A 16067-nucleotide genomic window follows, 5' to 3' on the forward strand; every position below is an offset into this window, starting at 1 on the left:
TTGTCTAATAGCTGTATTTTTTTCCACATCCTGGACTTGTTTCCCCTCCAAATGAACTCTGTAGCCTTCGTGTTCTGCGGACTGCTGTTTGTAGTTTTCATCAGCATGACTAAATGCAGTTTGGTTAATTAATTTTCACTCTCACTGAAATACATTACATTTGAGGGATTTTTCAGTCTCTGACTTCTCTTGTTAGCATAAATCACTGACAAAAAGGAGGAAGTCAATAATTAACAACTCGTCCAGGGAGGAAATGAGATCCTGCTATGATTCCCTGAAAAATATCGCAGTCTTTTGGCCTTTAATATTGTGTGCAGACATGACATTTCAGGTTTGCAATTCTTGTCAAAAGATTTATATCTTAACATTATAACCTTCACGCTGTCAGCCGTGATTTTAAGCAGTAACACTGCAGCACCTATCTGGCTATGGTCAGGTCTTATACATTTCTCTCTCCACAGCGATGCTCATTTTTCCTCCATAGTCTCCAACATGAATTAGATGTCCAGCCATCATAAGGACATATTTAATTTTACTATTGGTGATTGAGGATGCATCTGTGGTGTCTGGCTATCCACCACGATCAATAAGCTCTCTGGGCAGAGTCGGGCAACAGTGTTCGTGTAAAGGTCTACTTAATGTGGAAATCAATGACCAGAGTGTTTCAGGGGGGAAATGCTGACATGAAAATGAACAGTTTCTTTTTACTCCTTTTTTTCTTTCTTTTTTTTTTTCAAGCGCTTACAGCAACCGTTTGTGTGATAATCACCAAAATCACCATCACCATTTGAGAGCAAATGTACCAATTCCTTTTGTTTGGTTTTTTTTCTCCCTTGTAATTCTGATATATTGTGGGTTGTTTTTTTGCCTAGATGTGTTCTGACTTGCGTTTAGCAATCATTTTGTGTGATGTAAGCGCTGCACAGAAATCTTTGTGTACTGTTTTTTTTTTTTTTTTTTTAAAATCACACCTCCGGAGCGTTATTTCATTTCGGAGGAGTTGCCACAGTAAAGTGAAGCAGCAGTTCAGAGGCTGCAAGGTGTGCTACTGCAAGAAAATGGCTATAAACTATTTATGACACTTCCATTACAGCTTCAGAGTTGCTTCATGCTTTTTTTTTTCTACTTTTTTAACAGCTGTGCAAACTTGCCATCATGGGAGAGGTCAGAAATGATTAAGATCACTTTTTTTCGGCACAAGTGTGTTTGTGTGTGTTTCTGCACGAGTAGATTAAAAGCTCAGCCGTCTAGATTTAGATCACCTTGGTCACAGAGCAGAGCTGCAGGCCGTCAAACCTGAGAATTAAAAAAAAAAAAGACAGACGCCAAAAAAGTAGAAATAATCAGGTACGGCGTCGCATCTTGCTTGTGGCATTTCATTCATTTGTTTACAGATTCACAACATCAAGATACGCAAAACCGTATAAAACAGTAAATTGGCACACAGCTTTTATATGAAACTGACTTTTGTTGTTACAGCCTAGTCTTTTATCCTGAGACAATGATTCAAACAGCCTATAATTAGAGGTTTATAATGGAATTGTTGCAGCTAATCTATTGTTAATGGCCTATCAGGTTTTCTGCAGCTTTAGTGTGATCAACTGTGAAGCTGGCTAAAGATGGCGAGGGGGAGAGAGAGAGGGAAGGCATTCAGAAAGACATACTTGCAAACAGAGATAACGGCATGTGACAGAACAAATGCACACTTTAGTTGTTGCAAGTCGTACGTCGAGATGAGAATTCTGCGGGGTTGATTCTCTTCCTCCGTTACAGACAACTCGCACCTCTCTGTTAGTCGTGTTCTTAGCGTTTTTCATTGAATGTGTTCCACAGAGATGCACTCTCGCCTTTTCAACGTGTGACTAATGGGTTGTTCAAGGACATTTTCACTTGAATCTCAAGCCTCAGTCTGACTTGAGGCGACTGGCATCTGATCTTCAATTGTCAGAACAATTTGGTGACAAAGATGATCACGAGAGAGTCATGTGTGCACCGTGAGTATTTTTCTGGAAAAGACCTTCCCCGGTGGCAGCGTTGTAACTGAGACCTCAAGGGAGGAGAAGCTGATACAGACTGACACTGGACAGCCTGACATTTTCATTTAAGAAACACATCCCAAGGTCTTCTGTCTCATTTACTTTTTCCCCGACTTCCTGGGGTAAAATTTAATTTCAATTGAGCCAAGGTGCCCGGCGAGGAAATCTGTGTACCTGGATGGCAGTAATAAGCAGTGACCACTGAGACTGAGCTGATCCAGTTTGGTTTGCACCGAACAGAACGCACGTCAAACGTGGAAAAATCGTGATGGGTTGTAGGTGCTGATGACCGGTTTGGGACTCCCACAAGTTAGTTTTTCAACAAGTCTTCCGAACCACACAGATATGTAGGTCATTTGTTACGACCCTTTGATGCAACATGTTTTTACCGCATTGATGTTCGGTTAGGCTCAAGACACTCGGTTTCGTTCAGTGAGTGTGTGGTACCCAAGTGTCCAGTCAAAACACTCATGAAACTGGATTAAACATCAGCAACCAAAAAAACAAAACAACCTTCTCTCCACTCACAAGCCTCCAACATGGCTCCAGCTCTCCGGTTGCCATCTTTTAGAGGTAATTTGTCTTTCATTCACAGTCATAATTACTATGGCCACTAGATGGCATCTGTCACTTATTTAGGTTGTTTCACCATTCTGAATTTTCCGCTTCTTCTTCTGGGAAGGGCAGGCCGGTAGTTTCAACGTGAAACGGTCTAATAGGGAATATTTAGCAGAGATGAATGAGAAAGAGAAGAACGAGAGAATCAGGAAGTCTGTTACTGTAGGTCAGCCCCTCACCCCCCCCCACCCCCTTAAAAAAAAGTTGCACGTGCAAAACCAGTGGCTGCTGTGGGACAGTGTGGGAGGAGGAAAATGACTGCAGGTTGTGTTTGTTTTTGTTGAGCAGGCACTGTGGTGAGTGAGTTACCTTGAGGGGGAGCTGAGAGCTGGATGTGGAGTCGGTGTCTGACTGAATATTTATTTATTGCTATGATCGGGATTGTGTTTGCAACAACAAAACATTTTAAGCTTAAAATGTGGTAAAAGAAGCGGCCCACCAAGACACAGCACAGCCAATATGTTCTTTGATTGAATTTGTCCAACCCATGGAAATCTCCTCTCTTGTGATTTGATTGATGTTTTTCCCATCAGTATTTTCATATACAGATTTGAATTTATTTTGAAAGTCCAACACTTTCCTTTATTTTTTTTTTCCCACTGCAGCTCTCTTGAAAAACACTTTCAGGGACAAAGAGGCTGGAGTGAGAGAAGGACAAATTTGGCTGATGATAGCGGTTGGCAGATGATCTGAGCTAATAAAATTTGGATAAGTGAAGCTGACCTCCTGGAAGGGGCCGTGAAAGGTAGGAAACTCACCTTTGGCAGAGAGAAAAGAGAGACAAGGACCTCTCTCATCATAAAGTCTACAGGAATAAAGGATGCAAGATTAGAAATTAAAGGCCTGACTAAAGACAGAAGAGAAGCCCGTGTTGACACCACGACGGCTAAATGACGGGCAGGTTTGTTTATTTGTGTTAATTTGTGAAGACAACAACTCTGAGGTTTGTTTTTTTTTTCCTTTTACACGTTACCACAACACAGTGCACACTTCATTTCTGGCTCTTCATCTGTTTAATAAACTGCTAAACAGTAGAATGTGTTCCTGCACTAGTTTTTGTTAAGGCCAAATGTAAATATAAAAAAAATGATATATTGTGTTGAGTGACTTAATTCAGCATGGAAAGATTAAAGGAAAGAATTTGGCAGCAAAAACATGCAGCATGTGGGTTTGTTGTTTTGCTCGGGGTTGTTCAATATTTCATTAGGCTGTTGTGCGGAATTCCCAAGTGGGTTGAATAGAAAACACGTCGTATGGGGGAAACTCAGACGGTGCTTTACTTCCTGCACTGAAACAAAGCTTAATTTTGACTGACTGACCAAACACCTCAACTCTGCTGACATAAAGAAGTACTGAATTACATCCGAGTTTATTGAATTCAAGAGGAAAACTTCAGACAGGAACTTTATGACACATCTGAGACTGGATTAATCCAGGTCTTTGGTTTAGGTCCGTCTAATAAAAGAGCTGAGTGTCTAGTAACCACCCCCCTGTGACTTAGCAGTATATCAGGTGCATCCACGTGAATACCCATGACAATGAGACCCTGGGGTGCTGAGACAGATCTGGATTTAATTAATTAATTTATGAACGATCGCACTCAACAACCTTTTTGCTGCCTAATGGAACTGGAGACAGGACTTGCACTTTGCCGCCGTCCTGTTCGGAATAGTAAATCCCTGTCTTTCTACCGAATTACTGAAAACATCTCCAGCCAGCTTTTGTTGAGTACAACTTCCATCGCACAGGTTATGTGTAAATACTTGTGACACTTCCCATATGGCTGCGCTGTGTGTGCAGAGGAAAAAACGGAGAGGACAAGGAAAGGAGGCTATAAGGGGTCAGCTGTGAACTATACAGCTCAGTACCATACATTAAATGTCAAAAAGTGTGCTGAGACCTTCCTGGGTTACGTAATGGATGCGCTCGGCGTATGAAGCCACTGCTGTTATCATTAATTCATGCCACTCAGGACAACATGCACCGGAGCTGAGGAGCCACCGTGGGAGCGGTGGCTGAGAAGGATGCTGATCCTGTGGGAGGATGAGGCGGCAGAGGGGATGGACTGAGGTTCGGCTGTGGCTAGACACGAGTACATTATACAGTATGTGACCATGGAGAGAACAGATCATTTTCAAAGCTGTAATACCTAAAGTGATTATGGTGCTTTATGACTGTGGTAAATGTAGAGATTTTTAAATCAGTGACTCTCTTCTATCTGTTTTACAGGGTGTAATAATGTTCTTTCTCTCTATAACTTCATCTGAGGTGTATTTTGCTGTGTGAGCCAATTCCTGGTGTTTTCTTGGACCAGTGGTACTCGTCATCTTTATGATAAGTCTTTGAGTGTGAGAGAGAGAGGCAGAAAAATGTTGACATGTTCAGGTTCATCGGGAGAGGTTGTTTCTCTGTCAGGATTCCGCAAAATCGAAGTGGTCAATCTCATCAAGCTTGCTGGAGGGCAGTAGGAATGGAAGAGCCCATGAAATTTTGGGCTTGATTAGTTACAATGCCACCTGGATTATTGCATGATGTAATCTTGATATATATTTAAAAACAAAACAAAAACATGATTGCCTTCACATGATGTTCTGCATGATGATATGAGCACTAAGTGTGTGTTCTCTAGCATCACCTAGTGGACACAAGTGATACTTGCACCACAATAAATTATCCTGCAATAAAATAACCCACTGTAGTTCTCACTTGATGGAGGGATAAATGTTACTGCTTTTAAAGATCCCCCGGAGGTGTAACGGGGGTCCATGTGGGTGTTGTCTGCTCTTAGTGACACATCAGAGGGCGGTGCTCGTATTCTCTCCCCCATCTGGCCTCGCTAAACTGTTGTTGCACTGGTAAGCCTTTGCTCTCAGTTTTACACAAACCAGAGGGGACGTAAAATGTTCCACTTCCTTCCTCACAGATTCACTTTCCCTCTGTCTCACTGCATCCCTTATGTGATTTACAAGCTGAGTCCTGTCACCCATGGCCTTAACCCTAAAGTAACCTCTGACAGCACTTAACCCCAACCTCCCCCCTCCCAGGAGCACCAACATCATAATAAGATACTGTCGGGCCTGTGAAAACAACCCCTGGAGGGGCAAATGTGTCATAAAATCTCCTTGGCTTAAAAGTCTTAGCCATAAAGTTGATCCTCCTCTGGCTGTAGCGTATGTGGAGTAGCTTGTGTTCACATTTGTTCACACAAAATAAATATTTGGCATTTCCATAAACACCAAAGACAAATTCTCTCCCACAACAGCATCAGAAGCTCATTTTTACTCGAGCCAGATGGCAGGTGCCGATGCTGGATGAGGAAGTTATTGTCGTCAATCAAAAGAGAGGAAACTAAAATTCACCACTGCTGCTAAAAGAAATGAGAAAACACAGGCTGGCGGGGGGGGGGGGGGGGGGCTGACATGTAGTAAGTATAAATGCATGAACCTGGATTGATCCGAATTTATCTTTGAAATGTTGCTTAAATTAGCAATCCATTGTCTTGAAAACTGCACATGAATTATTATATGACGGCTCTGTCAGATTACAGAATGATCATCATGAGATTAGCCATCATTAAAAAGTCATTTCAAATGCCATCGCGTTGCCACCCTCAAAAGGAAAAAACTCTCTTCCTTTTCAAATAATCTGACAAATCCTGCGGTATGGGCTTGAGATCTATTGTAGAGGCAGTATAATCAGGACATGTTACAGTGCTCTGTGTGCTGATAATTATTATCCGTGCAGTATGTCTATTCCTTCCTGTCTTCCCTCCCATATTCAGATTTTGGTTATATAATCACAGCATACCGCGGGCCTGTGGAGGCTGACAGCGTTGGATGTCAGGCTGTGGATTTAGATCACTTCTAGAAAGCCTCGATGAGCTCTCGAGAGCAGTTTACACCTTTTAATAAGGTTTGGATCAATCAAGAATGGCTCCGGTATTAGTAGCACACCGTGCAGCTCAATCCTGCAGAAACTGGAGGCCGGGGCAGTAGGTTGAGACAAGTTTGGCTGCAAGTGAACATGAAAGAGTAGATAAAAAATGCTCTCTTTTATTTAACGGGGTGAAGGCTTCAGTCAGAGCACATAGACGTGAAGTCTTGTAAGTATTACATGGGGAAAATATCTTTTATAAGGAAGTGTAGCAGCACAATGCTTTAACTGGCCACAGTTGAGTTGGTGGGTGGCAGGAGAGGGGCAGCGTGTTTGATGCTACAGTACTTTTCATCTTCCCCAAGGGCAAGATGAGTACTGACAAAGGAAAAATGAAGATGGTGTACATGCCGAGGATGCTGACACCTTTTTCCTTTGCAGTTAACCTTACATGGCAGGAATCCATTCGGGTTTATTCTTATAACAGGCTGTGCAGATGTAAGGCTGTGCGAAAAAGTACTCAGAGCTGTTGGTACTGATGCACCCGGAGGAGAAGGAAAGCTGTATTCTTAGGTGATTTTAGTAGAACTGTCCACTCTGGTCTGGTCTTTTCTTGTGATATTTCTTGGGTTAAAGCTGATCAGTCCACCACTGACACCAGGGACTCCAGTATTAATGCCCCTTGTGGTCCAGCTAATCTCACTTTACTGAAGGAAAGTGCCCGGGGGTCATGTTTCTCTTAACAGCTTCATACATCCTCCACTGGCTCAGTGCACCAGCCCCCCCTCTTCCTCCTCAGCCATTTCACATCCTGTCATTTTTTTTTTTTTTTTTGCACAACCTTCCTGATTTTGTTTGGTGCTTTAGGAGTCACCCAACAACCAACCACAGCTTATAGGAGTGCGTTCATAATGGGACTCAAGAGGTTAACCCTCACACGTCCAAATGTTGCCTGGAGAATTATTCATCAGGCTGCTCCACTTCACACCGGAGCGCCAGTAAGGCCACCGTGATAAGACATTAGAGCGGGTAATGGCTTTTTTCAAGACTCCAAGAGATGGTAAGAGACAAGAGTTGGTGCTCAGAGGGACCTTGAAAAAAATGTTTTTCTTTTTTGAAAACATTTTATTTATATAATATCTGTTTCAGCTTGTCTAGTTGCAGTCACTTCTCAAAAAAAGATTTTTAATGTAGTGTGATGATGAGAGGACAGAGGTTCACGCTGTAACGGTCCCACGAGACTCATGTCAAAACATGTTCTCTCGCATTCTGTCATTGTTCTGTGAGGATTAAAATTATCTGCCTGCCACACGCGTAACAAAAAGAAAACAACTCCTGCCATTTGTAGTTTGAAGACTACAAAAATGCTCAGGATATAAATACATCAAGGAGAAAGATGGAATTAATTATATCCACTTTGACATAGTTGTGATTTTTCTCTGCTTTTCTGTGGAGTGGATTTAATGTACAATGCTGCCATCTGCTGGTGGAAGGAAGGAAGTGAAATTAAGAAGAAAAATTAGATTTATGGGAGGGATTTTAGTAACTGTAAGACAAAAGTACTGTTTATTTCCTCATGTTTTAGAAACAAGGGAAGGAATCTCAATATAAACGGTAATGTGAGGTGTTTTATCTCGCCTGATGTGGATTACATCTAACGAGGCAGGATCACTGCTGGATTTGCTTCTGAAAGACACATTTCACACCACACATCTAGATTACAAACAAAATACTCCAGTTAGCGTGAATAGAAGTATTCCTGATGCTGTTTCTGTTTGAAGAGGGGAAAGAGCATTTTTACCGATTACAACTTTTTAATGATTTAAATAAATAGTAAAAAAAATCCTCCTCTCCTCTCCTCTTTTCTTTTCCTCTCCTCTCCTCTTTTCTTCTCCTCTCCTCTCCTCTCCTCTCCTCTCCTCTTTTAATCTCCTCTCCTCTCCTCTTTTCTTCTCCTCTTTTCTTCTCCTCTTTTCTTCTCCTCTCGTCTCCTCTCCTCTCCTCTCGTCTCCTCTCCTCTCCTCTCCTCTCCTCTCCTCTCCTCTCCTCTCCTCTCCTCTCCTCTCCTCTCCCCTCCTCTCCTCTCCTAACCTCATTTTCCCATGCTCCCTAGTGGGAACTAAACTCCATGCTGGCTAGCTTTGCTCTGGGATAAGTACAGTGAATGTAAGGCTCTTTGATGTAGCAAATGCAATCCAGTGAGGGGCAGTGAGACACACCCTACTGGCCGAAGGGCCACGCTATGCAACCCTCAGACCTGCGGGCTCCACACTCGCATAAACAAACAGGCTGAACCAAAGTCCCACATGCAGGTGTTTTTTGATGGAAAAACAAACCGTGGTCATTGGATTGGGGTGCAACATTGTTCTTAGACATTCACCAGTTTGCCACCAGGCTAGACTAAGAGTTTGTACCGGGATTAGTCACGTCTTAGACAGCATCCTCTTTTCTGGCTGGGCTGGGTTTTCAATGGGCTGCTGCTGGGGAAGAGAGATCAGCTTAACTGTCCTCCCTCTTATCCTCTCTTACTAACCTACATTAAATTAAATAAGCACAGGACCAGCTTGATATGTGTGAAAACCCTGGAAGATTACACAGTGGTAATTAATAGGAGTAGCTGAGATTATAAATGCTTGCATCTTTGTATCTAAGCTCACAGGAGGTCCCCAGCCGACCCCACCTTCCCTCCACTGTGCCCCCCACTGGGAAACGTCTCGCCATGGTCCCTATATGAGAGGCCTTGTGCTTTCTGTATTATTACCCCTTCAGTTAAATGAATGCACTGTCACTCTTGGAGATAGCCTGATATATAAATGGTAGGATTAAATTCGAAACCCCAGGACACGCGCTGCTTCGTTCATAACGTGTTCATGCTCACGGAGTATTTTGTTCTCTTTGAAATGAACAGTTAGGAGTGACATTAAGCTTTAAGAAGATATGCTTTTATGCTCTTATTTAAGTGTTTAAAGAGTATTTGTCTGCTGCTTTTATCCTTGATTTCAGAACACACTTTGTTCTGGAGCTTTCATCCGGTTTATGATGAAGGTTTATAACTGAAACATTAGATAATTGTTGACAGTGTAAGATCAAATACATTGATCCTGACAGGAAATTCATTCACTCTGCTTGCACTGATATATAGCCACGACAGATGGGTAAACATGCGAGTGGAAACGCACAGACAGAGTTGCACTCACTTGAAAAAGCAGTTGCAGTGACACAGGAAGCTACATAATGATGATTACTTAATTCTGTCTGAATCCAGATGTAATGGATATGTGCGCACAGATCGAGGGGAAGGAAGGAGGGGAGTGAACAGTAGGACACCAACCCTTTCATGTCGTCCCTTTCCCTCTATGTTCCAACATTTCATCAGCTCTGCCCTCGAAATAGTGTTTTCACTTCAGATCCACCCTGCACCTCACATCCTGTTCAGTAGGTGTATGCAGGGCAGCGGAGCAGAGGTGAACGAAAGCTGCTGCCGCCACTCTTGCGCCCTCTAGTGGCTAAACTAAAGATCGACTGTAGAGACTGTAAATGCAGCTCAGCAAAGGGGTGACTTCTCAGTTTTTGTGTGTAAAGAGACAACATCCTGCCTCAGTGGGATTTCTAATGAGGTCAGGATAAATGAGAACATAAGGGGAACATCTGTGCTGGGATCTAATTGTTAAAACTTCGTCAAAGTTTGAGAAAAGACTCAATAATTTAAAGCGCACGTCGTACTGTCGTATGTAAAATACATTTCTGAAAGACCCTTTGCACTTTTCTCAGTACACAAGATGGTGAAACATTTATTATCGTGTCCTGCATACAACTCTGTTGACATGCTTATGCGGCACTTATATTCGTATAAACCAGAACTAGAGTGCTGAAATCACTTACAAATTAAATTAAATTGTAACTGAATAATCAACCTTTTATGAAAACAAATCAGAATGCATCCAACAGCCAATCCCACATTTGATCAGCTCAGTACCAAAATACGTTTTATTTGAATTGAAACAAGCAGAAGGCTATTTCTTAAGTTGGCAACATCGGTAATATTTCACTCTAAAAGTATATTGTACCTTTCAAGTACTCACAAATAGATGATAACGTTTTTTCCCCCTCCTGCATTACTTTGTGAACAGAATGCAGAAAGAGCTGCGACTTCATTAGCTTGGAGCTGATGATAACTGATGGCTAACTTTACTGTGACTTCTCCAATCCTATGAAATTATCATCAGCAATTTCAAAATTTCTGAAGACCTTCCTGATTATTTTTTTCTACTCACGGCCCTTACAGCAGTGCTATAAATTACATATGCATGACTTTTCTTCTGGTTTATTTGAGTTGATGTTATTTATTGTGAGTCTGTGCATCATTGTAGTTGTACGCAGGACACATTACACACATTTAAGGAAAAAAAACAAAGTTTTGAGTGAGAGCAGACAGAACTGCTCCGTGAGGATTAAAGGGAGTCCTGAGGAACATAAGTCTGTCTCGTGTGATTTTTGTTTTGTTGACCCAAGTAGACTTATCATGCTGAGGCGCTAATGTGATCACCGACATGTGCTTGTTTGTATTTATAGCAGTATACCGCAGAAACAAATGGATAGAGTTTGATGAAAAAGGGTGGAAAAAAAGAAGGTAATATAACAAGAATGAAGAGATAAACTTTATAGGAGCCCCTCTGGGTCAAAATGTAAAAGTTTTGTCTTCTCTATCCACATCATGGCCTCCTTAGTAGAGATACACTGTCTTTGAGGGCTTTCTAGTTTAGGTTATTCTCCCTTCAGGCCATCCAGATCATCATCATCCAGATAAAGTGAAGGGGAAAATAAAATTTGACTTCTTATTTTAAAAGAGCAACGGTGGTCCCCCAGCGTGTGCACTGCTTTTGCTCATGTTTTGAACAATTGTTTTCCACACTGCTGTGCTGTTTGCTTTTCAGGAGATAAATCAGATGCTTAACATCTTAGCCAGCCGGGCCCAGCCCTCTCCGCTCATCAGACTCCATCCTTAATTACATAATGAGATGAATTAATCGACTCTATTAATCCAGGTGACCATCTGTTGGTCAGTCTCAGTCCAGACAGAGTCCTGTGATAATATAAGCCAGTCCTTACCCAACCTTTCGTGCCAAGCATCCTGGGCAGTCTATTACACTGCAGCAGACCTGCCTCCTCAGAAGGCCCTTTAAATCACGGGATGGACTATTTGACATGCTTCCCTTTCTCGCTCTCCCTTTGTTGATTTGAAGGAAATTGAAGGAGCGAAAATGTGTTTTGCATGAGCTTATTTTGACACAAGTGTCAGAAAGACAGTGGCTGAGTGTACATACATACTCCCCCATACAAATGTCTGATCGCAGCTCAACTGTCACACCGTAAAAGGCAAGGAACAAAGCTGAAACTTTGTGTCATGTCATTTCTGAATAGACAAAGCAGAGGGGTTTTTTTCTCTCTGGAAACTCTTTATTTCTGTCTTTCTACTCCACCTCTTTCTCTTCTCTCTTTCTATCTCTCTCTCACTCACTCACACACACACACACACACACACACACACACACACACACACACACACACACTCTCTCTCTCTCTGTCTCTCTCTGTCTCTCTCTTTCTCTCTCTCTCTCTCTTTCTCTCTCTCTCACTCCAGGGGCCTTAAGCCGCTATAAACTTTAATACATAGTGTTGAAAATAGATGCTGCTTAGAGCTGTACACACACACACACACACACACACACACACACACACACACACACACACACACACGCACACTCACTCAGCAAGCTGGGAACAAAGACACCTCTACCTTCTATCCAGCCTTTCAACTTGAAATCAGCCATCCCTATCTGTTCCCAACAAAAGCACGCTGGATTTAAATGAAGTGACTATTTTTCCTTTTTTGTTTTGTCAGTGATTTGGAGCGGCCAAATAAGCAATACAATGACAAATACATTTTAATAAGAAGAGGCAAATATCCATTGTTGATGGACAAAAACAAGATGTAGACTCGTACTATTTGAAGAGGCAACATGCCAAGAACACGCTCTCGCAAGCCCCTAATGACACAAGTCCACAGAGAAAGGATTAGTGGGCTTTTTGGTGTCAATATAACACACTTCCTGTTTACGCCGAGCAAAGGCCACTTGAAGCTGCCTCAGTGTCTTTGTGGTGATGCAGCGTACACTTGACAGAAAGATGCAGCTCTTTTATACGACGCATAGTTGCCTGCTTGTAAATAATCCTCTCAATTTCATACGTATCAACTCAAATGTGACTTTTGACACTTTTTACACAACCATTTCTGACACAGATTACAGAGGGGAATGTTGACGTCTACATTAGAGTCATTCCAGTCAAAGGCTATCTGCATAAGAAGTGAATTCTCAGAAGAATGCAGGAGAACCTCCGTAGAATGTCAAGCATCTTGTGCACATGTAGCCATGTGCGTCTTGACCAGCAGAGGGCAGCACACAGCCTTTCTGAGCATCTTACTTGTGGAGGTGGCCTCAGCTGGCAGACTGTTCTCAGTTAAGACAATTGAAAAGCTCTGTGTGCTTTAGATGTAATATCACATGAAAAAAACATGTAAGGGCCATTTCCTATGTAGGCCATACATCTTTTCATCTCTGAAACGTCCCGTCCCTTTTGTTTCTCTGCTTTGCTCAAACGATACGGACAAGGTGACAGAAACTAGTTAAGAAAACTGGGCATTATGTGGTTCACGCTGTCACTTCTGTGGCTCTTGCACATGAAAGTTATGGCTGCAAACACAAACCAGCATGCAAGCCTATGCTGCGCTGAGCTTTTGTTGCACTAAATAAATCCTTTTCTTTTAGGGCCATAATAAGCAGGAGGCGTACAAAACTCTAAATAGGAGGGAGAATAAAGACACAATGAGATGAGATGGGAGAAAAGAGAGACTTGATTGTTTGTGCCAGATCTGTGGTACAGGCAGAGTGAGAAAGGGAGTGAGTGCTCCTCTAGTCTTACCCCCATTTGAAACAGATGCTGTTTATAACCCAAAACCTTAATGGGGAGCTCTCTGGTCTGGTGCTGGCCTATGATCACGTTCCAGCCCAGCTCCAGTGCCCATCTTTTTTCTCTTGTATGGGGAAAAATGCCACAGGAGGAAAAAAAAAAAACCTTCTCTCCCTCTCCTGTACCAGGGGCAGCTCCTCTGTGAAGCCCTAGATTTATCCAATCAAACCTGGCTCTCTGCGCTCACTTCAAATAGCCACCCCCCTCGACTTCAGCCCTGCACTAAAAGGAGCCCTCATCTTTCCTCTGACCACACAGCAATATGACCAAAGACATGCTTATTATTTTATAGACTGTGATCTCTGAGCACATGTGAAAGCATAACCTAAAAGTGTGGATTTTCAGGTTACACGTGATCCCTTAATAAAACTACACTCAGCTGGTTGGCACTGCATTTCAAATGAGGACATCAGAACTATAGTGAGATTATGAGTATGAGACAGCGATTGCACTGTGTGCATGTGCCACTGATGTTTTGCATATATCTATTTTTTAATATATTTAAGCGTTTCACTAAAAACCAATTCACGATTTATTTTATTTTCATGAACCTCTTAATCTGCTTCTTCCTGGTGAGTGCACAAGATCAAAGAGAGAGCCGACCACATCTCATCATGCAAGAAATAACATAATATCTATTCCATTACTGAGCTATGTTGCCAAGATAATGACACATGATTACTCATGTATATGCTATTTCAAGCCTAGAATTAACTTGTATTTATTTTTGCCCACTGGTCACAGTGGGGGGAAAAAAAAGAAGAAAAAAAAGTGAAATTTTGGAATGTGCAAAAACACACAGGAATGAGGGAATCAAAATAGCTCCAGGACGCATGACATATGAAGACAAGATTATTTGTTTTTTACTGGCTCTTCCCCCAAGTAGGTTGCTTAGGAACAACAAGTCAAGCCAAACATCTCTAAATTTTTCCCTTTTCGTGGGTTAAATCATCATCGAGCGTCCGTATACATGTGCAGCATCCATCGCTGACAGCTGATCCTGATTGATGATGTTACTGATTCAGTTATAGTTTTGTGGAAGGCGCAAGGACTCGGTACCGTCAACGCAAGTTTCCGTACCATAACTTTTTCAATGCCAATTAAAATCCATTTTAACAAAACGTTAACCTGTATTGAATGTTGTGCTGTAAAGCTTCGGTTTTAGGTGTCAGCCCCTCTTCAGTTTTGCTCCATAAAAACAGTTTCGTGACATGAACGTTTAAACCAATTTACCAAAAAGTGATTTCAATGAATTTGTCCGTGTCAGCTCAGCATGTTGGTTTTATTTATTTATTTATATTGGTACTCACAGTAGTTTCATAGCATGAAAAGCAATTCGCAACTTGAGGATTCAGAATTTGGTAAATGACAAGGCATCTTTTGATAGTATGACAGCAATTCATCTGGCGTGGTAAAGTATGAAAATGGGATACTCAGCGCTGCAGTGTCACGGTATTTCCTCTCGCAGACGCTAACAGCATCACAAGGTCAGACTCTGCGAGCCGTGTTGGTTTACAGTCAGGACAAGCAGGTTGGTGATGCACATGGATTCCTGCCAAGTCGGAAAGAAAGAAGATGCTCTTGAGGAAGCGCATTCACTTCCTTCTTAGCTTGAACACTTTCAATTCAAATAAAGGTAAACTTTGCCACTCCTGTTATTTGTAGGCTGTGAAATATTTGCTCAAAGTTGCGTAGGAGTTCTTCTGGAGGGGGAGATGAGGGAGGTTACACCACTTGGCTGAGGCATTGATGTAAAAGTTGTTTGTTAAGAGTGAAAGAATTCACATGTCACTGGTGTGTGTGTGTGTGTGTGTGTGTGTGTGTGTGCGTGTGTGCTGTGTGAGGTTTTATAAGGTCGTGTCATTTTTCCCCCCTTCGCCTGCTGGTAGAGGTGCACTGACACAAAAAACGGTTTATTTTCACTTTTTCTTGCATACTTTTTTTTTTAATCTTTAAAAATAAATGCTGTGCCGTTCAAACATTTTGACACCCATCTGCCCATAATTTACAGTATAATTGACTGTTTTTGCCCATGCATTAGCCTGAGATCACAGGCCCTGGAGGTTCAGACATCTCTTTTCTCAGCACAGATCAAATGAAGCCAGCAAACCAACACATTGAATTCCCTCGCAAGGAAAATTGGCCAGCATAAATATGGATTTTAATCAGTGCCCAGTATTTATCTTTCTTCTCCACCCATCTTTTGATGTTGTCGTATTTTCAGGCTAAAATATGAGTAACATCTTAATCAGGATGTGAACGGAAGAGTGCCACTATTTCCTTTTAATTGTTCTTTCACGGGAATAGAAATGGTCCGTCTCAGAGTATCTGAGTTCTTGATTAATACTTGAGGACTAATGGCTAAAGGAAAGCCAAAAAAAAAACCCCAAAAAACTACAGCCAAGTGTCTGTGATTGACTTTTCTCATGGACCCAAAGCACAGACAAAGACTCAAAAGGGGGTCCAAGAGGAAAGGGCCTAAAAAATGTGCCCAGCAAGCTCCTTCAGTAT

The 16067-nt window shown here is 42.0% G+C and overlaps 1 long non-coding RNA gene across 2 annotated transcripts in view; it reads left to right on the forward strand.

Annotated features, from left to right (window-relative positions):
- LOC147251307 (uncharacterized) overlaps positions 1-16067 on the forward strand; it is a 79177-nt gene that overhangs the window by 16964 nt on the left and 46146 nt on the right. The gene's annotated exons all lie outside the window — the stretch shown is intronic.

The sequence above is a fragment of the Aulostomus chinensis genome, chromosome 13 (assembly GCF_037954235.1).
Source record: "Aulostomus chinensis isolate RoL2024-O1b breed Wild chromosome 13, RoL_Achi_v1.0, whole genome shotgun sequence".
NCBI lineage: Eukaryota > Metazoa > Chordata > Actinopteri > Syngnathiformes > Aulostomidae > Aulostomus > Aulostomus chinensis.